Raw genomic sequence first — 26,535 nt, forward strand, 5'->3', positions numbered from 1 at the left:
AGGAGTCAAAATGGGTTAAGTTTAACTTTCTGAGTCTAAGGAGGATATGGAACAAAAAATACCTTAAGAGAAAAATTCTTGAGGATTCTGTCTTAGCGAATCCCGCCAGAGCGAGAATATCCCGCCAGAGCGGAAATTATCTTGTTAGAGCATGATTTTATGAGATAGAAACTCTAGAGAGAGTCCGTTGTTTTCCCCCTACTTTTTCAATGATCTCTTATGCGCAAATGGCTAACTCTAAGGTTAATATAATACTCAACAAAGACTGAATAGACATAAAAATGATGGTATTTATATATGGGGCGATGTGAAGTAACTAGAAAGAATCCGGGGTTTACAATAATAGAGAAAAATAATAAAGAAAGCAATAAATTGTTTGTTTCTTGCCCAAACAAGGCAAACCAATCAAATAACAAGGTTTAACGGGAGGGAGGGGGAGTGTATTTGTCCGAGTCCAGCCTCTCAGGAGGGTACTCTCAAGCGTACGCCTCGTTCAGGAAGTTGAACTCACAAAAATCCCCAGGCTCCTGGGTGGGAAGCTCTCTCTAGGGAGAAACACATGAAAAGATGACGTTAATCGTCTTCTACATCCTCATTATAAGGCGATCTCTCTCTATACCTTTCCTCCTCTTCCACCGCAGCTGACGACGAATCATTTCCACCTCCATAGAAGTAGATGGTGGCACCGAAGCAGGGGTTTGGGTAAAGTGGCCTCCTAGTCGCCTTCGAACCACGTGTAAGTGCTTCTCCAAGCGAGGGTCTTCCAAATCATGGCTAAGTACTCCTCTAAGTGAGGGTCGACTGGTGTCTATGATTGAGTGGGAAGAGCAGCATCATTCTCCTCTTCCTCGCCCTCTACTACTACTGCTTGGCTGCTTCCGGCACCGTCGGTCCTCTACTTTTTTTGTCCCTGAGAGGAGGTCCACCTAATAAGAAAGGGATGGAAAGGGAGATCCATGGGGAGTACCTCATTAGAGTCTAGGAGTGACACCTCCGCCACCTTACACATAGAAGAGATTAGGCCTGGCAGGAAGAATGTCTTTTTGTTGCCAGGTAGAATATCTTCCACTGTGACACAATCTAGGACCCCACATTCAGGCTTATCCCCTGAATAGCGCATGCCACCACAAGAGCTCGCGAGAAAGCCACCTCTTGGCCTTGTCTGACCAGTCTGTGCTAGTAATATCCTCTGTGCTAGGCCAGATGTTACATTCCGTATTTTTGCATTTTGGATTATTCGTAAGCTAACGATTATAAATTCAAGGACTTTTAATTTTGAATTTTAAAAGGACATGATTTGTTGTAGATGCCAAGTTATATGAATAATTTATGTGTAGTAAAATACATCTCAAGAAGGACCCTTAAGCCAAATCAAAATAGAAGCCATCAAATATGTTTTTCTTAAAGTCGCATTTCGGGTAAGCTGACTTCGGGAGGCCATAACCTCTTTATAATTTGAGAATTTGGGAAAACTCTCAACATGAAAGTTGTAGATAATTGAAATATCTTTCCAACCATAGGTCGTGGGAAGAAATGTAATATAGGAGTAATAAGATATAGACGTTTTAAGTCTGACAGGCCAAACTAAATAGTGAATTCGGCCCAACCCAATTCTAATTCGGGTCAGGCCCAATACCCACGAAATTAATCCAATTTCTATGTCTTCCTTCATAGTTTAGACTAAGAAAATATCCAGAAAATTTCTAGAGAGAGAGGAGAAGTTCTTGAGAGAAAAACCAAATCCGACCAAAATTCGAGTCCCAAAATCCGAAGCTCATGAAGAGAAAATTGTTGTACGTCGCGTTGGCTTCAATTTGAGCTAGAAATCATCCAATAAGGAGAAGATTTTATGTGGTGCTGCAAATTTAAGGTAATATTAAAGTCTCCTTTTCATTGTTAACAAGTTTAGTTAGAGTTTTAACGGATTAGAACGGAGAAAATAGTGTTATAAACTAGTTTGGTGATTTGTTGAGAGTTATGGGTTAAAGGGTTGTTTTAGGTAGATTAAATAGATGGAATTATCTTAGTGATGATGTATAATAATGGTTGATATTGTTTTGATGTTGTTGATGAGTTGTTGTTCTTGAATTTGGAGGAAAAAGGTGTATGAAGATTGTGAATGTTCAAACCCGTTTTTGGAATTGAGTAGCTGGTAGTAATTCTGGAATATCTCATTGTGTGTATCTTAGATTTTAGATATTAAACATGTTTTGGAAAGCTAATACACGTACCTACAACTCATATGTTTATGTCTTAGTCTATATCTGCTGTTATTATGTCTAATACGGAGCATGAATCATAAGACAAATTCTGTCCAGATTCTGGATTGAAAATTCCTTCATGTATAGCTGTTCGTATTTTGATGATATCTCTTTGTATAAAATGAATTTTGAGTTGATTTCTTTTTCATTGGAAACTTAAGACAGAGATATAAATGTTTCATGAAGGTTACAAAGTCCAGTTTTGCCGTTTTCATTTTCAAAATTTAGATACAACGTGAGGTACTTGACTTTCCGAATTTACTGCTTTGGTAACATGAATAATAAATCTTATTCTGTGTCAATATTTTGGATTGTTGATGTTGGTTGATGATTATATGGCTGGTTTGAAAGTGGGAAAAGTGAGCGGTATAGGGGAGGTGCTATCCAATTTTTTTTAGAAATAACCTACTAACGATAGACTACGTTTTATTCTTGTCCATAGCTTAATCATAGTGCTTAACGTTTTAATATAGGTTGAGACAATATTGGACAACATATACGTATAAACGCTAAAGGTATGTAAAGTTAACATTTTCTTCTTTTGGCATGATCCATATGAAACAAACGAATGACGTATGCTTAAATTCCAAAGAAACTCTTATTCATAGATATACTCGGATGGCTGCCGTTCTTGATTTTCAAAATTTATATTGTTATGTCTTGACTCATGTGTATGATTCCAGCCATCCTAGTTGGTATAACTCATGTTGTGGTATAATTCATATTTTAGTATAATCCATAATTGGTGTGATTCGTAATGACTATTGTCTTGGGTTTCAAATGATGGACTATTTTGCTTATTCTATTAAGTCTCCGATAATGATCAAATTTCACAAGGTTGCTAATGATACCTTATTCGTGCATATTGTTATGGTTTTATTCACCGAGTCCTACGATAGGCCGAGTATGTTATCATGTATGGATTCCACTACATTATTCACCGAGTCCCTTACTAGAGGGCCGGGTACGTGATATGATAATATGATATTATAATGATATGACGATATGATTATGGCACCGAGTCCCATAATGGGCCGGGTATGGTATCAGTGTACACTACTCTATTCACCGAGTCCCTTGCTAGAGGGCCGAGTATGGTATATATATACATATGACGATATATTGATATAATTGTGACACCGAGTCCCATAACAGGCCAGGTACGATATATGATGATGATATGCATGTCTTCATTTTATAAGACACGGGTACAGTGATTTATTGATTATGATACTTGACTCCTGAATCTTTATTTCAGATGTGATCTCCTTTACGATATTTTATGCTTTATATACTCGGTACATATTTCGTACTGACCCCCTTCTTCGGGGGGCTGCATTTCGTGCCCGCAGGTACAGATACTTATTTTGGAGAGCCGCCACCTTAGGATTCTACTCAACGGGTTGAATTGCTCCATTGTCTCGGAGCCTAAACTTTTGGTACTAATCCTTATAATGTATATATTTGTGTATTTAGGGGTACGGCGGGGCCCTGTCCCGTCATATGCTATTGTTAATCCTCTTAGAGGTCTGTAGACATATGAGTGAGTTGTATGTAGATGTTGTCTGGTGTACTAGTATGGCTTATGTTTTTGGACATTTACATTGGGAGTGAAAGCCTTGTCGGCTTACGTATTATGTTATCTTATTTTTGACAATTAAGACTCCCCAAGAAATAGCTGATTTTGGTATATATATAAGTGACCGTTTGAGACAACGTGCTACCCATATAAATTCTATATCGTGTTTAATTGTCGATTGACAATAGATAATATGTGTGTATACGAGTGTCCAATTTGGACACTAGTCACGGCCTACGGGGCTAGGTCGTGACAAAAGTGGTATCAGAGCAGTTCATCCTTGGAGTGTCTACAGACCATGTCTAGTAGAGTCTTGTTTATCGGTGTGTTGTGCACCACATCTATAAACAGGGGGCTACAGGATATTTAGGATGTTATCATTTCTTTTACTTTAAATCGTGCGATGGAGCTGTATTATCGGGATAATTTCTCCCTAACATACTATTATATTTACAGCGATGCCTCCAAGAAAAGCGACAGCTGCCCAAAAGGGAAAGTCAGTAGCAGGAGAGACTAGCTGAACCCCGAGGATTACTAGAGCCCGTGCCCAATCTATGCCTGAGGTTGTGCTCCAGTTGGCGAGCTCTACTACGCCGCCATATGAGGAGAGAGCAGCAGCAACTGACACTATGGATCGGGGGGTTGCTTCACTGCCAGCTCTAGAGGCTCCAGTACCTGAGCCTCCAGTTCCTCAGCCAGGGGCAGAGGACAGGGCTATGAGAGATGCAGTTCAGTTGCTGACCAGAATAGCGACAGGGCAGGCTCGCAGGCATGTGTTAGGGGTTGACTATGCTGATAGACATGATAGTTTAAGGGCTCGTAATTTCTTGACTTGTAATCCCCCAGAGTTCTATGGGTCAAGGCCCGGGGATGACCCGCAGGAGTTTATTCGACAGGTGCAGCGTACGTTGAGGATAATTAAGGCTTCTGAGACAGAGTCTGTTGAGTTAGCTTCCTATCAGCTGCGTGATGTAGCTGTTAATTGGTATGAGTCATGGGAGTTATCTAGGGGCGAGGGTGCTCCTCCAGCGGTGTGGGGTGAATTTGTGGAGGCCTTCCTTGGCCACTTTCTCCCTCCAGAGATGAGACGAGCCAGAGTAGATAGGTTTTTACAATTGAGGCAGAATGGCAGGAGCATCAGAGATTATAGCCTTGAGTTTGACTCGTTGGCGAGACATGCGCCAGCTATTGTAGCTGACATGGCTGATAGAGTGCATCAGTATGTGATGGGGTTGGATCGTTATTTGATTGATAGCTGTATGGCAATGGCTTCTCAGCCAGGTATGGATATTGCTCGGGTACAGGCATATGCACAGGGGGTAGAAGATCGGCACAGAGGGCGTCAGCCCGATAGAGATCATGATAGAGGCCAGCGTAAAAGAGCTAGATCGGCTAGTTATTCTGGGGAATTTCAAGGCGGGCAGCCTCAGCAGTACAGTAGATATCCTTCTCAGCCAGCCCGGAGTGCACCCCCACAATTCAAAGGTAGTAGATTCGATAGCACAGGGTATTCAGGATCCGGTCAGAGCTCCAGGGTTTCAAGTTCACAGATAAACAGGGGTTCGCGTCAGTCGAGATGACCTTTGCCTCGGTGTCCTCGTTGTGGTAGGTCACATTTTGGAGAATGTCGTTTTTCTACAGGTGTATGCTTTACTTGCGGCCGTCAAGGCCATATTATGAGGGAGTGTCCATTTAGGGGTAATTTAAGTGGTGCAGCTCAGCCTACTGGGTCAGTTGTTGGCTCATCCTCTTCTGTAGCTAAGCGCCCTGTGGGGCAGGGTATTCAGATAACAACAGGCCGTGGTAGAGGCCATGGTGGATCTTTCAGTTCTAGCGGTCCTTCAAACGGCATATATGCCTTGGCTAGTAGACAGGACCAGGAGGCATCGCCAAATGTGGTTACAGGTATATTATCAATTTTCTCGCAGGATGTATATGCATTGATAGATCCAGGTTCCACCTTATCATATATATCTCCCTTTGTTGCTAGTAGAATCGGAATAAAATTTGAATCAATAGAACTATTTGAGGTAGCTACACCGGTAGGAGATTCTGTTATAGCCAACCAAGTATATAGAGATTGTTCGGTGATTATATATAGTTGACACACCAAGGCAGATTTGGTAGAGTTAGCTATGATAGAATTTGATGTTATTATGGGCATGGATTGGCTAGCTTCTTGTTATGCTAATGTTGATTGTAGAGAAAAAGTAGTTCGATTCCAATTCCCAGGAGAACCAGTCATAGAATGGATGGGCAATACAACATCACCGAGGGGTAAGTTTATTTCATACCTCAAGGCAAGGAAAATGGTTAAAAAGGGTTATATTTATCATCTGGTTCATGTCCATAACTTGGAAGTAGAGGAATCGACTCTTCAGTCAGTTCCAGTAGTTAACAAATTTACAGATGTATTCCCAGATGAACTTCCAGGTCTTCCTCCTCAGCGGGAGATAGAGTTCAGTATAGATATATTGCCAGATACCCAGCCTATATCTATTCCTCCCTACAGAATGGCACCTGCAGAACTGAAGGAGTTGAAGGAGCAACTGCGATACCTATTAGAAAAAGGCTTCATTAGGCCCAGTATATCACCTTAGGGAGCACCGGTATTATTCGTGAGAAAGAAAGATGGGTCACTACGAATGTGTATTGATTATAGGCAGTTGAACAAGGTGACAATAAAGAATAGATATCCTCTCCCCAGGATTGATGATTTATTTGACCAATTGCAGGGTACTAAGTGTTTTTCAAAAATAGACTTGCGGTCAGGCTATCACCAGGTACGGGTAAAGGAGGCAGATATTCTAAAGACTGCGTTTAGGACCCGATACGTGATTGTATTTATTGATGATATTCTGGTCTACTCACGATCGGAAGGGGAGCACGTAGATCATTTGAGGAAGGTACTTGGGGTACTCCAGTACCAGAAGTTGTATGTTAAGTTTTCTAAATGTGAATTCTGGTTGACTTCAGTAGCATTCTTGGGGCACATTATTGGAGCTGATGGTATTCGAGTAGATACACAGAAAATCGAGGCCGTAAAGACTTGGCCTAGACCTACGACACCTACTGAGGTACGTAGTTTTCTTGGGCTAGCAGGATATTACAGGAGATTCGTTGAGAAATTTGCTTCAATTTCAGCACCTTTAACAAGGCTAACTCAGAAGGTCGTTAAGTTCCAGTGGACCGATGCCTGTGAACAAAGCTTTCAGTTGCTGAAAGACAAGTTGACTACGGCCACAGTTCTAACCCTTCTTGAAGGACTAGATGGCTATGTTATTTATTGTGATGCTTCTGGTGTTGGGTTAGGTTGTGTATTGATGCAACATAGTAGAGTCATAGCTTATGCCTCCCGACAGTTAAGGAAGTACGAAAGAAATTATCCAACTCATGATCTGGAATTAGCAGCAGTAATTCATGCTTTGAAACTATGGAGGCATTATTTATATGGTGTACATATTGATATCTATATGGACCACAAAAGTCTCCAATACATCTTTAAACAGAAGGACTTGAATTTGCGACAGAGAAGGTGGCTAGAGTTGCTGAAAGATTACGATGTTAATATTCTATACCACCCAGGGAAAGCAAATGTTGTAGGAGATGCACTTAGCCGTAAATCCATGGGTAGCCTGGCAGATGTACAACCAGAACGAGAAAAGATAGTCTGTGATATTTGCCAGTTAGCTAACCTTGGAGTCCGTTTGGCTGATTCTAGTAATGGTAGAGTTTTTATTCGAGGAGTTGCTGAATCCTCTATAATAGAAGCGGTAAAGCAACGCCAGTATGAAGACCCTATTCTAGCACAGTACCGGGATAAAACCCTTCAAAAGGAAAGGACCCCATTCGAAGTCACACCTGACGGAGTGCTAAGATATAGAGGCAGATTATGCATACCTGAGATTATAGGGCTACGACAACAGGTTTTGGGAGAGGCACACTATGCCCGGTATTCTGTGCATCCAGGGTCAACAAAGATGTATCATGACCTTAGATGTTTATACTAGTGGAATGGCATGAAGAAGGATATAGCAAAGTTTGTAGCCCAGTGCCCAAACTGCCAACAAGTTAAAATTGAGCATCAGAAGCCTGGCGGACTATTACAAGAGATGGAAATCCCGACTTGGAAGTGGGAAGCAATTAATATGGATTTTATTACAGGCTTACCTCGCACTCCACGGAAGTATGATTCCATATGGGTGATTGTAGATAGGCTAACAAAATCAGCCCACTTTCTTCTGGTTAGAACTACATATTCAGCGGAGGACTATGCAAGGTTATATATCAAAGAGATAGTAAGACTTCATGGGATTCTCATATCTATTATCTCAGACAGAGGGGCTCAGTTTACAGCTAGCTTCTGGAGATCATTTTAGAAGGGATTGGGAACACAAATAAATCTTAGTACAGCATTTCACCCTCAGACTGATGGGCAGGCTAAACGCACTATTCAGACGCTAGAAGATATGTTACGGGCCTGTATTATTGACTTTAGAGGTAGTTGGGATGACCATCTGCCACTTATTGAGTTTGCCTATAATAACAGCTACCATTCTAGCATTCCGATGGCACCATATGAGGCTTTATATGGCAGGAAGTGCAGGTCACCTATTGGTTGGTTTGATGTTGGTGAGGCTAAGTTAATCGGACCCGATATGATTCAACAAGCTATTGATAAGGTCAATCTTATTCGGGAAAGTTTATTAGCAGCCCAGAGTCGACAGAAATCATATGCAGATAATCGACGTCGACCCTTAGAGTTTTAGGTTAGCGATTGGGTGTTTTTGAAGGTGTCATCCATGAAGGAGGTAATGAGATTCGGTAAGAAAGGAAAGCTTAGCCCGCGCTACATTGGCCCTTATCAGGTTACTCGTAGAATAGGCAAGGTTGTATATGAGTTGGACCTACCATCTGATTTGGAAGAAGTGCACCCTGTTTTTCACGTGTCGATGTTTCGCAAATGCATTGGTGATCCTTCTAAAGTATTTCCCATGGATGATATCCAGGTGACAGAGGAGCTTTCTTACGAGGAAAACCTTATAGCTATACTTGATCGCCAAGTCAGAAGGTTACATACTAAGGATGTGGCTTCCGTCAAAGTATTATGGCGAAATAACAATAGAGAAGAGATGACCTGGGAAGCCGAGGAAGAGATGAAGGATAAGTATCCTCACTTGTTTTCTACGCCTACAGGTAATCTAAACCTCTCGATTAATTATATTGATTGACATATGAAACTATTTGTTGAAGCAAAAAAAAAAGACTATTCCCCCAAATCACTTATAAGACTTTATGAGGCGGGTTTAACATTCGAGGACGAATGTTCTAAAGGGGGGAAGAATGTTACATTCCGTATTTTTGCATTTTGGATTATTCGTAAGCTAACGATTATAAATTCAAGGACTTTTAATTTTGAATTTTAAAAGGACATGATTTGTTGTAGATGCCAAGTTATATGAATAATTTATGTGTAGTAAAATACATCTCAAGAAGGACCCTTAAGCCAAATCAAAATAGAAGCCATCAAATATGTTTTTCTTAAAGTCGCGTTTCGGGTAAGCTGACTTCGGGAGGCCATAACCTCTTTATAATTTGAGAATTTGGGAAAACTCTCAACATGAAAGTTGTAGATAATTGAAATATCTTTCCAACCATAGGTCGTGGGAAGAAATGTAATATCGGGGTAATAAGATATAGACGTTTTAAGTCTGACAGGCCAAACTAAATAGTGAATTCGGCCCAACCCAATTCTAATTCGGGTCAGGCCCAATACCCATGAAATTAATCCAATTTCTATGTCTTCCTTCATAGTTTAGACTAAGAAAATATCCAGAAAATTTCTAGAGAGAGAGGAGAAGTTCTTGAGAGAAAAACCAAATCCGACCAAAATTCGAGTCCCAAAATCCGAAGCTCATGAAGAGAAAATTGTTGTACGTCGCGTTGGCTTCAATTTGAGCTAGAAATCAGCCAATAAGGAGAAGATTTTATGTGGTGCTACAAATTTAAGGTAATATTAAAGTCTCCTTTTCATTGTTAACAAGTTTAGTTAGAGTTTTAACGGATTAGAACGGAGAAAATAGTGTTATAAACTAGTTTGGTGATTTGTTGAAAGTTATGGGTTAAAGGGTTGTTTTAGGTAGATTAAATAGATGGAATTATCTTAGTGATGATGTATAATAATGGTTGATATTGTTTTGATGTTGTTGATGAGTTGTTGTTCTTGAATTTGGAGGAAAAAGGTGTATGAAGATTGTGAATGTTCAAACCCGTTTTTGGAATTGAGTAGCTGGTAGTAATTCTGGAATATATCATTGTGTGTATCTTAGATTTTAGATATTAAACATGTTTTGGAAAGCTGATACACGTACCTACAACTCTTATGTTTATGTCTTAGTCTATATCTGCTGTTATTATGTCTAATACGGAGCATGAATCATAAGACAAATTCTGTCCAGATTCTGGATTGAAAATTCCTTCATGTATAGCTGTTCGTATTTTGATGATATCTCTTTGTATAAAATGAATTTTGAGTTGATTTCTTTTTCATTGGAAACTTAAGACAGAGATATAAATGTTTCATGAAGGTTATAAAGTCCAGTTTTGCCGTTTTCATTTTCAAAATTTAGATACAACGTGAGGTACTTGACTTTCCGAATTTACTGCTTTGGTAACATGAATAATAAATCTTATTTTGTGTCAATATTTTGGATTGTTGATGTTGGCTGATGATTATATGGATGGTTTGAAAGTGGGAAAAGTGAGCGGTATAGGGGAGGTGTTGTCCAATTTTTTTTAGAAATAACCTACTAACGATAGACTACGTTTTATTCTTGTCCATAGCTTAATCATAGTGCTTAACGTTTTAATATAGGTTGAGACAATATTGGACAACATATATGTATAAACGCTAAAGGTATGTAAAGTTAACATTTTCTTCTTTTGGCATGATCCATATGAAACGAACGAATGACGTATGGTTAAATTCCAAAGAAACTCTTATTCGTAGATATACTCGGATGGCTGCCGTTCTTGATTTTCAAAATTTATATTGTTATGTCTTGACTCATGTGTATGATTCCAGCCATCCTAGTTGGTATAACTCATGTTGTGGTATAATTCATATTTTAGTATAATCCATAATTGGTGTGATTCGTAATGACTATTGTCTTGGGTTTCAAATGATGGACTATTTTGCTTATTCTATTAAGTCTCCGATAATGATCAAATTTCACAAGGTTGCTAATGATACCTTATTCGTGCATATTGTTATGGTATTATTCACTGAGTCCTACGATAGGCCGGGTATGTTATCATGTATGGATTCCACTACATTATTCACCGAGTCCCTTACTAGAGGGCCGGGTACGTGATATGATAATATGATATTATAATGATATGACGATATGATTATGGCACCGAGTCCCATAATGGGCCGGGTACGGTATCAGTGTACACTACTCTATTCACCGAGTCCCTTGCTAGAGGGTCGGGTATGGTATATATATACATATGACGATATATTGATATAATTGTGACACCGAGTCCCATAACAGGCCAGGTACGATATATGATGATGATATGCATGTCTTCATTTTATAAGACACAGGTACAGTGATTTATTGATTATGATACTTGACTCCTGAATCTTTATTTCAGATGTGATCTCCTTTACGATATTTTATGCTTTATATACTCGGTACATATTTCGTACTGACCCCCTTTTTCGGGGGGCTGCGTTTCGTGCCCGCAGGTACAGATACTTATTTTGGAGAGCCGCCACCTTAGGATTCTACTCAACGGGTTGAATTGCTCTATTGTCTCGGAGCCTAAACTTTTGGTACTAATCCTTATAATGTATATATTTGTGTATTTAGGGGTACGGTGGGGCCCTGTCCCGTCATATGCTATTGTTAATCCTCTTAGAGGTCTGTAGACACATGAGTGGGTTGTATGTAGATGTTGTCTGGTGTACTAGTATGGCTTATGTTTTTGGACATTTACATTGGGATGAAAGCCTTGTCGGCTTACGTATTATGTTATCTTATTTTTGACAATTAAGACTCCCCAAGAAATAGCTGATTTTGGTATATATATAAGTGACCGTTTGAGACAACGTGCTACCCATATAAATTCTATATCGTGTTTAATTGTCGATTGATAATAGATAATATGTGTGTATACGAGTGTCCAATTCGGACACTAGTCACGGCCTACGGGGCTAGGTCGTGACACCAGTACACCCTATTCTGGCACACTAGGGATACATGAGTGTCCCGTAGCCTCTCTAAGTTCATCTCCCTCTATTTAGCCTCATAGTCAGCATTGGAGACATCTAGGACCTCTAAGACAACTTTGATGAAGTGAGAGCTCAGTATGACATCCACCCCTCTGATGCGGATAGTGGGGTCAGGGTCGTCCCAATATATAGTGGGGAGTATAGCATAGAACTCCATCACCCAACTAGTGTACCCGAAGAGGGCCCCACCCAAACTCCTCCAACATGGCATGAAAAATGGATAGCTTGTTCGCCACACCCAGCATGTAGAAGCCCCTCTCGGGTAGGAATTTGTTGATTCTATGGATTCTTAGCATGATAAGCATTAGAATGTACATGTTAGCATTAATTTAAAGTTAAGGACAAGTTTTCTTACCGTACAATAGACGATCGGAGCGAGGAGTTGAAGAGATATTTGGGAGAGATTGAGTGAGAGAGTGTGAAAAATGGGGAGAAACCATTCTTCTCCCCACTCTATACTGATCGCTCCATCCCACCAGAATGGTAGGGTTCTCGCTCTAGTGGGAAGAATCCCGCCAGGACGGGATGAGGCTGGGCAGTGCAATTTGAAAGTAGGTCAACTTCTTGTAAGTAATCCATGTCGGGCGTGCATTCAAGGGATTTCCATTTGCACCGTAATTTAGAGTAGGCGAATTTTCCCTTAGATTATGGACAATAATCATTCCTTCAAGCGTACCCTAACAAGTTCGTGTCTCCTCCCATGTGTTATTCAGGGACGAACGAAGGGTAAACTGGTATCTATTATAATAACTTGAATCATCATTAATTTAATATTAAAAGAAATTACAAGAAAATTACTCAATTGGGTCCCATCATCCCGCATTAGTAGCATAGCCAAAGTGGGAATGTTGCCGCTAGAATGGGAGGACATGGGTCAGAAACTTAAGTCACGATTTTCTTATTTCTCTACTTTTCCCAAGGGTAAGTGAGAGGCAAGGATTACTGCAAAAACCCTCAAAAAGGCTGCTCTGGACGTGGGAAGAAGAGGGGAAGGAATCTCAGCATTGGAAGACTTTCAACATATGGAATTGAGTCCGATCTTGCGTATGGAACATCTGGAGCCAAGGATCTTAACCGCAATATCTTTCCACAGTTTCTTGGTGCCCAGGTTGGCTAGACTTCTTTTTCTGAGTAGTAAATCTATACCTAATGTGTAGTATAGAAGGAAATTTAATGGGAAATCATATAACTAAGCTGTAAGTCATGGTCACAAGCAGAAATTTGGTTGTGTCAAGGTTAATTCAAATGTGACTTGGGTAAGAAGGTTATTGGGGAAGTTTATTGATTGTGATATTATTGCATATAGATGGTTAAATTATAACGGGCATAGTATTGTGTACAGAAATATAAAACAAGTAGATATAGAAGATAAACCTTAAAGGTTGGTAGTATAGGCGATAGTTTATTTCCCGGAAACATCTCATGTACTTGTTGAGTTGCTTATGATATGCATAGGTGTGTATGATTAGGGGAAACATGTTAGACTTTATGCAAATGATCACTTGCTAGCTTATTTTGTAATGAACCTGTTCTTGGTGATATTATGTGGTCTATGGTTGATAGTTTATGGTTGGTTGCATAATTGGATCGAGTTTTATGTTCTGACACATATTTGAATCAGGTGTCATATTCTGATATATATTTGGATTGGATTTCATGTTTAGACATATATTTAGATCAGATATTATGTTTTAAAATATATTTGGATCGGGTGTCATATTCCGACACAATCTTGAATCGGGTGTCATAATCCGACATAAATATGACTTGATTGGGTCTATTGAGAGGGCCAAGTATGTGTGTGTGGATGGTCCCATGAGAGGGACTGAGGATATCTATATTTTCATGTAATAATTAGGTTAGTGGTAAATGAGCCATTAATCAAGGACCTATAAAGGAATCCTTGAGCTGAGGTGTGTTGGTTATAAAGAATTTTTAGTATGAATAAAACTTATTTGTGGGTAGGAGGATGGGTCATATTATGCCTTGATGTGACATATGTGTTATATGAAATAGTGTATATTCATAAGCTTAGAGGTGGAGGTTGCTTATTGACCGGTAGTATTATCATTAAAGTTCCACGAGCAACTGTGGTAGTAGTAGTGGTTATCTAAAATCGAGTTTAGTTTCGAGTGGTGGTTCTGAGAAGGATAGGCCCCTATGTTGTGAGATAATTGGACCAAGAACCGGGAGTGGTTGGGTGAGAGCAGTGAGCGGTTAAAGAGGTTAGGTGGAGACTGTTAGAGTGCATGAGCAGTAGTAAGGTGGGCCTATAACCCACAAATCTTAAGTTGTAACTAGTGTGGGTAGTGGAACTCTGGAGAGTAGAGTGATAAAGACATTAAGAGGTGAGTGTAAGGAGTGTACTTAGTTGGGGTGGACAGGTTTATGAAGTTTAATTATAGTGATATCATTTATTTTTCTATTCATATACTACGCGATGGGTATCAGATTGAACGATGATGGCTACCAGTATGTGTTGTTTGTACTGATACTTCTCTTGTTATGATACTTGGCATAGTCTAGTTGCAGGCTTAGTTATGTCACTTAGGTGAAGACGAAGACGATCCTCCAGCAGCTTTTATTTTTCCTTCTATATGGTGGAAGTTGGGTCATTATTCCTTTATTTTATTACTACTCTTAGCAGCTCTTGTATATTTTTTAGACTAGTATCCACGGGGTTTACGTGTTATTTTTGTATAATTGTATTATTTATGATCTTTATAAACATCTGGTTTAATTACTCAAGTTTTGATTTAAGTTCCGCAATACTTTTTATATAAGGGGTTAACGGTTCTCCTACTTAAGTCATAGAGTGGGTGTCCGCACGGCCCGGTCGGTTGACAACTATGTACGTTTTTACTAATAAAAGAAAGAATCAACATACACACTATCCTCCACAAATCTTGCTTGCAGGAATACATTGGATCTATTGTTGTTGTTTTGTTTTTTTCTTTTTATGCGATGGTACTCAATTGTTCGGGAGTAATAATTTATGTCATGTATTGTTTAATATTTAACAGAAAGAAAAAATACTCAAAATATCTTTTTACATTAAAAAAAAGTTACATGGCTACTAACATGAAAATTCACTTGCTATTGAAGAAAGAAAATACATTATCCATCGTACACACTTGAATACTCCAAATATGTGGATAAATTCAAATAAGTTAATTTGAATTTGAAATGGTTTTGACAATTTACCTCAATGTTCAATATTTACATAAAATAATCTCCAAAGTTCTGATAAAATAAATTACTTTAATAAATAAAGATTTTTCAATATATTCTAATTGAGAACATGAGGATGAAGGGATGACCAAAAGGTGTACAATGCCATAAACAATAATGTAATAGCATGGACAACATCTTCAATGGACCACCCTTTATCATACCATTCTTAATCACCTATTGAGATACACTTGATGTGGTTATTTGTTAAGTGTCGTTTTGTGTCACAAAGATAAAAATATAACCATGAAAAAAAGTTTTGAAGCGTGAGAAGTGATTGACCTTAAAGAAATAGTCGAGGTGTACCATACATGCGTATACACTCGTATTTTTTTAGAATATTGTAATGACCCTAAAGGTTATTTTTGGTACTTTTTATAGAATGACCATTTTATCTCTACCGGTATTTGTCCCGAGTCATATTTGATTTGTATCTGAAGTCAATTTCGTGAAATTCCTTGAAAAAGTTCAGATTTTTGGTAAGCTTTGAGTTTTAGATGCTTAAGTTGCTTAAAAGTGAAATTTAATGTCATTCGGAATTTCAAATTTTGGAATGGAATTCCATCAATTCCATCAGCAATGGAATGTTTAATTTGATCGAGGAGAGTTGAAGGAATCAAATTTGGAGTTATATCATGAATTTGAGGCGTTGAGTTGGACATCTTTGAGTTTTTTTGACCATAGAGTTGACTTTGGTCAACATTCAGTGATCGAATGCTCAGAATTGAATTTTGATGACTGTTGGATTTGGGGGATGATTTTAGACCTAGGGAGAGTTCCTGTGTATTTTTTGAAAACTCCGAGGGCGCTTTGGTTTTTTGAGGCATAAAGTTAGTTTGGTAGCAATTTATCAAATTTCGGATAAAGGATACCTCAGATTTGAATTCTGACGATTCCATTGATTTTGAAACATCGATTTTAGTAGGGTTGCATAAATGGTTTGTGTGTACGGGGCTCTGATTAAATATCGAGGATTCAATCGTGGTATTTTTGAAGTTGTGAATTGCTATGTTTTGGAAGAGTGGCAAACCACGCGATAATGAGGCGTTGTCGCGAAAGTGACCTATCCCAAAAGCGATGGTCGCATTTCATCTGGGGGTCACGAAAGCGGCCATCTATTCACGAAAAGTAATCCTGAGTTGCGAAAGCAGCCTTGAGTCGCGAAAGCGAAATCTGAGAGTGTATTTTTGGAGCTTAATCCCATTTCTCACGTTTTGAGTTTGGAAAACCCTTTAGAGGCTATTTTGAAGAGACTTTATTGGGGAATCGAATAGGTAACTCATTTTGACCTTAAAACTTTATTTCTCCATTATAAAATGTGTTTTTAAAATCAAAAATTGAGGTTTTGATTGGCAAAATTTGGGAATATCTTCAAGAAATTCAAGTTTTTTAAAATGGTGATTAAGGTTTGATTTGAACTCCATTTTTGAAAGGAATTTTGCTAATGAGTTCCAAATAATTTGAGGAATATTTTCATCCAAAAATTCCCTAATTTAGACCCCATTTTTGGAATTGAATTTTTGAGCCATTTTGATCCTTTTTGTCCGAATTTCATGATTTTGGTATCGTTAGCTTCGTATCTTGATTGTGAATCATTAATTTGTCTGGATTGTGATGAATTGAAGGCTATTAAGAAGGGGAATGCTCACGTTGATTGATTGATCGTGATTTTGGCTAAGACAACTGGACTTCTAAAATCTATGAATCTTATAGAATCCCAAATTTTCCTTTCTTGTATGTTGGGGAGTAACGGGGATGAGGTTACAGATCGAATTATGATATGAATAATTTAAATTGATCGATGGGGTTAATAAAAAGTAATACTTCCTCTATTCCATATGAAATGAATTTCAAGAGCTTTTTTCATTGTTCAAAATAGTTGAATTGTTCAAAGTTCAAGAAAAATGTTTGAATCTTTTTTCATGTTTATCCTTTCCATTAATGAAGTTTTTTAATTTTTTAGAAGTTAAAATACATTACTTACATAGTTATACTCTAATAAAAGACTATTTATATTTATGATTTCATATTTAATCATTTTTATGAGGCAAATTTAACAAAAGGGTAAAAGAGGAAAATATGGTTCAAATTTTATCCTTAAATGTGTTTCTTAATATGTATGTATTACCTTAGAAATTCAGTTACTATGAAATAGAGGTAGTGAATTGAGTATGACATGTCGTGATCTTGATATCTATGTGTATTTGATAAAATACTTTGATAGTCTAATTATGATTGCAGATTGTTTGACTTGATATATTCCTCTACTTGTGTGAGCATGCTGATTGTATTAGTTCTAGAACGCTGTGATCAGAGGGTCATTTTTTTTCGAGGCCGAGGTTACTTCTAGCGAGATATTGTTATACCAAGATCTTTTTCGGCAAGACATTATGATGCTGAGTTCATTGCCGGCGAGAGATATTTATGCCGCGGTCATTTTTGGAGAGATATTATGATGCCGAGGTCAATACCGATGATATATTTTTATGTTGAGGTCATTGCTGATGATATATATTCATGCTGAGGTCATTTTCGGTGAGATATTATGATGCCAAAATCATTGTTGGCAAGATATTTTTATGTTGAGGTCATTTCGGGTGAGGTTGTGAGGCTGAGGTCATTTTTCGCGAGAGAGTATGATGATGAGGTCATTTCTGTCAAGAGACTATGATGTCGAGGTCTTTGTTAGCGATTGTACACATGCATGATCATTGAGTGTGCATATATATTCCTGCATATTCTGTGTGACAGACTTAATACTTTTACTTGACTTGTGATTGCGTGTACGCTATGACTTGTGATATTGAGCTGTGATTTGAGCATTATTTGAACTGTTTAGCATGAGCCGTTAGGTTGGGCTGATTTTTTATGCAGGTTGTAGTTATGGAGGTTCAATTAGGTTGGAAAGGAGTTCGCTTATCCTATTAGATTTACTTAGTTTTGTTGTCGGTTTGCTGGGTACCATGTTGTTTGCTACTCACCCCTTGCTTCTATAATTATGTAGGTTCTAAGCTCATACTTTGATCATTCATATTTTTGATCATATGAGGCTTCCGGGAGATTGAGAGGAGGTAGCTATTGATACCCAACGGTTCCTCTTATTCCTGTATCTTATGATTTACTTTATTTGAGGGTCGAAGACATACTTGAGACTTGTATTTTTATTTCAGTTCCGCTTTAGCGGTTTGTACATGTGACAACCAATCTTTGAGGGTTATTTAAGTTGAAGACTTCTGCTTTTGTTTATTGCTTGCCTATTTAAACTGCTTTCGCTTTATTTTTCATAAATTTTGGATTTTTGGCTAACTTGTCCCGTGAAAAAGGGCAGATACCATCACACCAAGATTCGAATCGTGACAAATATAATAAAGTCAAAATATGCATTGTAAATCGATAGCCACTTTCAAAGAAGATAAATTTATAGTGCTCGAAGAAAGAAAGATATTTAGAAAAAATAACACATCTCATTTTGAATTTAAAATATAAATTTAGATTTAAGTTCTTAGTAAAACTAAAATCTATCTTAAAATAACTATATAAACTCAAAAATAAAAATATTCTTTTATTCGAATGTCCATTCCAACCAACGATTTCAAATCACTTACTTAAAAGTGTTAAGCATATATCCGAGAAGATTACTTTTTTCAAATCATAGTGTAGTGAACATTTAAAGTATATACCATGTAAGATTTTGGGTCATGGGTCGTGGATCGCCCATGTGAACCCGATCCAATCCAAGTATTTTCTGAAAAAGGGATAAACACAATTTTGAAAAAAGGGGTGGAAATCATTACATGATACCGTAATATCGACTTCCTTTTAAATAGCTTTTCACCCTTAAAGGAAAGAACAAGAAAAAAGAACGAGAAAGAAGAAAAATTGAAAAAGCCAGAATCTTTAATTTCTCAACATTAACATCAAACAACCCAACCTAAAAGATATTTAGTTTGTGATATTATACTTTGTTTTTTTGAGATTAAAAGTTCGATTTGGAGTAATTTCTCAATATAGATATCATTGATCTTTCGATGTAGTTAACAGGTACACAATTTTGTTCTTGATAGGAATATTTATTACTGCTAAAACTCCATTAATGGAGGTTCTCAGAGCTCCATTAATGGAGAAAGAAGAGACGAACCAGAGGTGAAGGAGATGAAGAGAGTTCAGAGTTTAGAGAGAAGTAGAAAGAGAAAGAAAGATATCTTCTTCTGTATTCTTTCATTCCAACTACATGTATATGTGCATATATAGTGTATTGTGTATATTTGTACACATACACATTCTAACAGTATTTGTAACTAATTCTGTTAACTAGTTAGTTAACTTCTAACAACAACTAACTAATCTTGTTAGCTTAACTACCATTAGCTTGACTAACCATACCTTCTAGTCAACACTCCCCCTCAAGCTCATGGCTTAAACAAGTCCAGTACTCCTAGACCATTCAGCAGTAGTTGATGTTGGGCTTTGCCGAGACTCTTTGTGAATAGATCAGCTAGTTGATTTCCAGTGGGTGTGAATTCAGTCTTCAAGACTCCTTGACATATTTTTTCCCTTACAAAGTGACAATCTATGTCTATGTGTTTGGTTCTTTCATGGAATATTGGATTTGCAGCAATTTGTATGGCTGATTTGCTGTCACAAATCATTCTGACTGGAAGTTCAATTTGAATGCCAAGTTCTTTGAATAGACCAATTAACCAAGTTACCTCAGCTGCACAATTTGCCATACTTCTGAATTCTACTTCTGCTGAACTTCTGGATACTGTTTCTTGTTTCTTAGACTTCCAGGATATGAGACTTTCACCATATTTGATTACATATCTAGTAACTGATCTCCTGGTCTCTAAGCATGCACCCCAGTCTGAGTCACAATAGGCAAGGAGTTGTTCTAATGCTTCTGATGGCATGAATAGCCCAAGCCCTGGAGCTTCTTTGATGTATTTGACTATTCTGAGTGTTGCATCCATATGTGATTCCTTGGGGCAATGCATATATTGACTCAGCTTCTGGACTGAAAATGCAAGATCAGGTCTGGTCATAGTAAGATATAGGAGTCTTCCTACTAGCCTTTGGTACCTGTCAGGATCCTTCAGAGCAGGGTCTTCATGTTCTCCTTTTGGAGCAACAACTTCATCATATTTGACTGAGGTCAGTTTTAAATTTTGTTCAAGTGGTGTAGCTGCAGGCTTGGCTCCCCCTAGACCAGTTTCAGCTATCAGTTCCATTGCATATTTCCTTTGAGATAGATGTATGCCTTTGCTGGATCTGGCAACTTCAATCCCAAGGAAAAATTTAAGTTCTCCAAGGTCCTTCATCTTGAGCTTCTTCTGCAGATCACTCCTTGTGCAGTCTATCAGATGTTGTTCACTGCCAGTGATCAAGAGATCATCTACATACACTAGGACAATCACAATACCATTTTCAGTTTTTCTAATAAACAGTGAGTAATCATAATGGCTCTGGATGAAGCCCAATTGTACCAAGGCTTCTGTCAATTTTAGGTTCCACTGTCTGGGAGTCTGCTTGAGACCATAGAGTGACTTGTGGAGTTTGCAGACCTTGCCTTGCTCCCCCTGTCTAGCAAAACCAGCAGGAACAGTCATATAGACATCCTCTAAGAGATCACCATTGAAAAAAGCATTGTGAACATCCATTTGATGAAGACACCAGCCTTTGGAAGCAGCCAAAGCAATGACAAACCTGACTGTAACCATTTTTGCAACAGGACTGAAGGTTTCACCATAGTCAAGCCCCTCTTGCTGGCTATACCCTTTGGCCACCAGCCTAGCCTTATATCTCTCAACTTCATCTGATGCCTGATATTTGACTTTGTAGACCCACTTGCAGCCAATGGGTTTCTTACCAGGGGGCAGATCAACCACACTCCAAGTGTGATTATCTTGCAGGGCAGCAATCTCCAGTTCCATAGCCTGGATCCATTTAGGATCAAGTGAGGCTTCAGAGTAGGAGGTAGGTTCTCTTGTAGCTGAGTAGGCAGCCAGAGCATGAGCATAGTGGGGGAGACAGATGGGTATAAGACACATGGTCAGATATTGGGTAAGAGGAGGAAGAGACACCATGATTGGCAGTGACAAAGTCTTGAAGCCATAAGGGAGGATGGGTTTGTCTAGATGACCTCCTAGGAGGTGGAGGTGAGGAAGGAGGAGCAGGAACAGGGCATGAGGAAGGAGGTGGCAAGGAGGGTAGTGGCATAGGTGGAGAGGCAATATGGGGAGAAGGGATAGTGACAACTGGAAACAAGGGATTAGAGGACACTTGTAAGTCTTTGAAGGGAAAGATATCCTCCTTGAACACTACATTTCTATTAACAAACATAGATTTGGAGTGCATATCATAGAGGAGATAGCCCTTTTGGGATAGGGAGTAGCCCATCATGACTGCAGGAATAGCCCTGGGGGAAAATTTGTCTGAAATCTTGGGACAGGCTGCATAACACAGGCACCCAAATGTTCTGATATGGGAGAGAGGAGGAGGTGAAGAGTGAAGCATTTCAAAAGGAGACTTATAGTGAAGGAGTTTAGAGGGAAGTCTGTTCAGAAGATACACAGCAGTAGTGACACACTCACCCCAAAACTTCAGAGGCACACTAGCTTGAAACCTGATTGCTCTAGCCATGTCTAGAATTGTTCTATGCTTCTTTTCAGCAACCCCATTTTGTTGAGGGGTGTAGACACATGAACTTTGATGAAGGACACCAAGAGTGGATAGTAGAGATTGAAAGTCATGGCTAAGGAACTCACTCCCATTGTCAGTTCTGAAGGTTTTAATAGTAGTAGAGAAAAAATTATGAACTTGTGCAAAGAACTTTCTCAGCACCACTATAGTATCAGCTTTGGAGGAAATAAGAAACAACCAAGTAAATCTGGAAAAATCATCCACTAATGTCACAAAGTATTTCATACCAGAATGAGTGGGAACTCTGTAAGGGCCCCAAATATCACAATGAACTAACTCAAATATAGATGTAGAGACAGAGGAGCTAGTTGGGAAAGGCAGTTTAGTTTGTTTAGCTAAGGGGCACACTGTGCAAGGTAAATTTACTGTAGTAAGAACTATATCGAGGCTAGATGACTTCTTTATTAAGTCTATAGGGGCATGGCCTAATCTTCTATGCCACAAAGATTCAGATTGATTTGTTGAAGTGGAGGCAGTATGTGTTGAGTGTGCAGAGGAGAGAAAGGCTGAGCTGATGAGATTTTCTTTGAGGATGTAGAGACCTTGATCTTCTCTACCAATCCCCTTGACCAGTCCACTTGAGAGGTCCTGAAAAATACAAAAGTCAGGAAAGAAGGCTGCCATACATTGAAGTTCCTTGGTTAGTTTTGACACAGACAACAAGTTACACTTGAAGTCTGGAACAAACAACACATTACTAATACTTTGGCTACCAAGTACTTTTGTGCTCCCAGTGTGTGAGACTGATACTACATTACCAGTAGGGAGGTGAACTTCTTTTCTCTCAGGGTTAGGCACAGGTTGAACTGCATCAAACACATCAAGACTAGCTGTCATGTGATCTGTAGCTCCAGTGTCTATTATCCAGTCCAAAGGCACATATTTGGATACTAAGGCAGATAAGGTACTACCTGCTGAGGCTGCTTTAGATACATGTTCCACTGCATTCTCACTTCCTTTTGTCAACATCTGAATGATTTGTTGATATTGATCTTGTGTGAAAAAAGTGGCAGGTGATGAAGTTGAAGGACTCAGAGAGAGCAGGCCATTGTTAGTCGATTGAGATACTTCAACTTGATTAGCATAAGAGCTCTGGCCTCCACCTTTCTTCTTTGATCTCCACCCCACAGGATAGCCTTTAACCTTGAAGCACTGCTCTTTAGTGTGTCCCCTGTATCCACACACTTCACATACAACTTTCTGAGTTCTCTGAACCTGTGGCTTGTATTGAGAGTCATAGTGACCTCTGTTTGGATTACCATCACCACTTCCAAAGTTTCCATTCCCATGAGTATGTGCTTTCTGGCTGAACAAGGCTGCACTTTCAATACTCCTGTGAAGAGTAGCCTCTGAATTGGTTAGGCTTCTCTGGCTCTCATGATCTAGAATGAGTGAGAAAGCTTTGTTTAGATTTGGGATAGGAGTTTGAAGTAGAATATGACCTCGAGCAGCTGAGTATGATTCATTCAACCCCATTAAGAACTGGAGTAACCTTTGATACTCACAGTGCTCCTTAAACTTTCTGGACTCATCACATGAACATCCTGGACAAGGCATGATGGAATTGAACTCGTTCCACAGACTTTTAAGTGTGGTGTAGTAATTTGTCACTGACATTGTTCCTTGATTTAGGCTGTGAATCTCTTTGTGAAGATGAAATACATGTACTCCATTGATTTTATCAAATCTCTCTTTTAACTCACACCATACTTTGTGAGCGTCTTCACTGTATACTACACTACTAAGTAGGTCTGACCTTACAGGGTTCATAATCCAGGACAACACTACTGCGTTGCATTTTTCCCAAATATCAAAGTATTCAGATGGAAATTTCGACTTAGGATATCTACCATCCACAAACCCTAACTTACTCTTACCTAGCAGTCCAATACGCATGGACCTACTCCATATTGCGTAGTTTTCTGAACCGGTGAGCTGCACGGAGATCAGTGAGCTACCTGGAGTATCACTAGGTTGAAGATAGAGCGGATGGTTATGATCTATCACTGGAATGTTGAATCGAGTTGCCTCGTTTGCATTTTGGTTGCTAGTTTCTGTAGATCCATCTTCAAATCCGGTTGTAATCACCATTTCCTTTGTTTGTTTCGCCGCTGACTTGCGATTCTAGTGCTCCTCGGCTTTGAATCTCAGCAGGAGTTTGTCGCACTTCGTAGATCGTCGTGCAAGCTCTGATACCATGCTAAAACTCCATTAATGGAGGTTCTCAGAGCTCCATTAATGGAGAAAGAAGAGACGAACCAGAGGTGAAGGAGATGAAGAGAGTTCAGAGTTTAGAGAGAAGTAGAAAGAGAAAGAAAAATATCTTCTTCTGTATTCTTTCATTCCAACTACATGTATATGTGCATATATAGTGTATTGTGTATATTTGTACACATACACATTCTAACAGTATTTGTAACTAATTCTGTTAACTAGTTAGTTAACTTCTAACAACAACTAACTAATCTTGTTAGCTTAACTACCATTAGCTTGACTAACCATACCTTCTAGTCAACAATTACATTGGTATTAAAGCGTGGTTATAATTGCTTCAGTTTCACATTATTTATACTTGAAAATAAGAGACTGTTTTTGTGTTTTCATATCTATCGAAAAATTTTGTAAACGAAATTAGTTGGCAAATATTATTTCGAATCTGTATGAATGTTTTCTTGGAACAAAAGATGAAATTGTTTGTACTCACCTGTTCAAAGGAAAAAGAACAAATTCAGATCAGCCAAGAATCGACCCTGATTTTTTTTTCTTGATCTAAATCAGATCAAGTATGTGTTTTCTACTGATGGGTCTCTCCTGAAATGTATAAAAATGATTTTATAAAAAGATTGTTCATGAAAGTGAACTGTAATGGTGAAGTGATTTGTTACGTGGAGAAGAAGATGTTATTATATATATGTTTAATGTAAAAATGAACAAACCCATTATGACTCTCCCTTTAATTATTTCTTTTTTGTATGGAGAATAGGAAAAGAAAAGGATATGGGGATGTGTCTTTTTTGTGGATATTGTTTTTTGTTTTTCTTTTTTTGAAGATATGTGAAGTAGATGCAGTATTCTTTTTTTTTTTTTCAAAACGTACTAGCATTTAATTGCATATGAACAAGGAGAGAGTACTTTAATGTACTACGTTGATTTATTTTTTTCAAAAAAAAATGAATTTATTTATTTTGTTCAGTTGGGTTATGAATCCTCTTAAATAAATTATAATTTATTATGTGCATTAAATTGGTTTTAAATAAATTTTATTTCCTAAGCCTTAAATTGTTTGTTTTTGATTTTGCCCTCTACCAGAAATTTGTGACATTCATTGTTACATTAAATGATTTTAACCATATTTTTAATTTCTTATTTTCATTTCAGATATGGATGAACGGGAACTTTCTCATATTTCTCCATGTGTGAGTGCTATTGATAGAGGAGAAAAAAGAAATCATAGAAGATTGTGATGCAAAAGAATCAAAATAAAAAATAATTTAGATTCAGAGCCTAAAATCATAAGAAGTGACACAAGGATACCGCAAAATCTGAATAGAGATAAAAGAGCATGTAAAAGGAAAGGAAGAAGGCTTTATCAAAAGTTCAAAAATATTAAAATGAACTTATATGACCAATTACCAAATTTTCTCAATCCGTTTTGGATTAAAATTAATGAGATATATGATTGTTACATATATGTTGAGGATTGAGTTGGATTAGATATTTTGTATAGTTCATTACGAGATTATTGAAAGAATAAACTAGCAGACATCTATCACGAGTTTGGGCCTAATGAATTATTATGGAGGTTCATAGTGGCTATAAAAGCTACATGGCCAGCGTGATCCCATAAAAACAAAGTCTAATATTTAATTTCTTGTTATATTTTTACATATTCTTAAATGAACACCTTTGTTTATATTTAATATGAATATATATACTTTTATCCTATTTGCATTATAGAATGATGTAAATTATTAGACTTAAAAATCTTCGTGATTATAGTCTTTAAAGTATTAAAATACACATTAAGAAATTAGTTTCTTATTTTGGTTAAATATTTAGTTAGTAGATTTTGATTGGATGCTTACATGTCTTTTTGATTTTACACTAAATATGAAACCTTCATAAGAATTGATTTGCTTGAATGTGTATGTCTCATGCATAATTGATAAATAAACTTGCTTGATTGTCTCTTAATACAGACATGTCATCAAAAAGTAAAATTGCTGACTTGAACAAAGATGAAAAATTGAACGGTGATAATTACGACATTTGAAGTCATAAAATATGGTATGTACTGAAAGAGAAAAATACTGTCAAAGGTATAAATCATGTTTTGAATCAACCAGAATAGGATAATACTGCACAACATAGAAGAGACCTTGAAGCTTATAAAGCTTGGGAAAAGGATAATTTCACTGCACATGGAATAATAGTTAGTTCTGTTCTTGATGACCTCATACATGAAT

The 26,535-nt window shown here is 37.9% G+C and overlaps 1 long non-coding RNA gene across 1 annotated transcript; it reads left to right on the forward strand.

The window, feature by feature from the left end:
- Positions 1-1,844: 1,844 nt before the first annotated feature.
- On the forward strand, positions 1,845-3,873 carry LOC129874907 (uncharacterized). The gene is made up of 3 exons (XR_008763033.1): positions 1,845-1,870; positions 2,735-2,776; positions 3,614-3,873. It is a non-coding gene; the product is annotated as an uncharacterized LOC129874907 (long non-coding RNA).
- Positions 3,874-26,535: the final 22,662 nt, after the last annotated feature.

This window comes from Solanum dulcamara, chromosome 11 (assembly GCF_947179165.1).
Source record: "Solanum dulcamara chromosome 11, daSolDulc1.2, whole genome shotgun sequence".
In the NCBI taxonomy this organism is placed as follows: domain Eukaryota; kingdom Viridiplantae; phylum Streptophyta; class Magnoliopsida; order Solanales; family Solanaceae; genus Solanum; species Solanum dulcamara.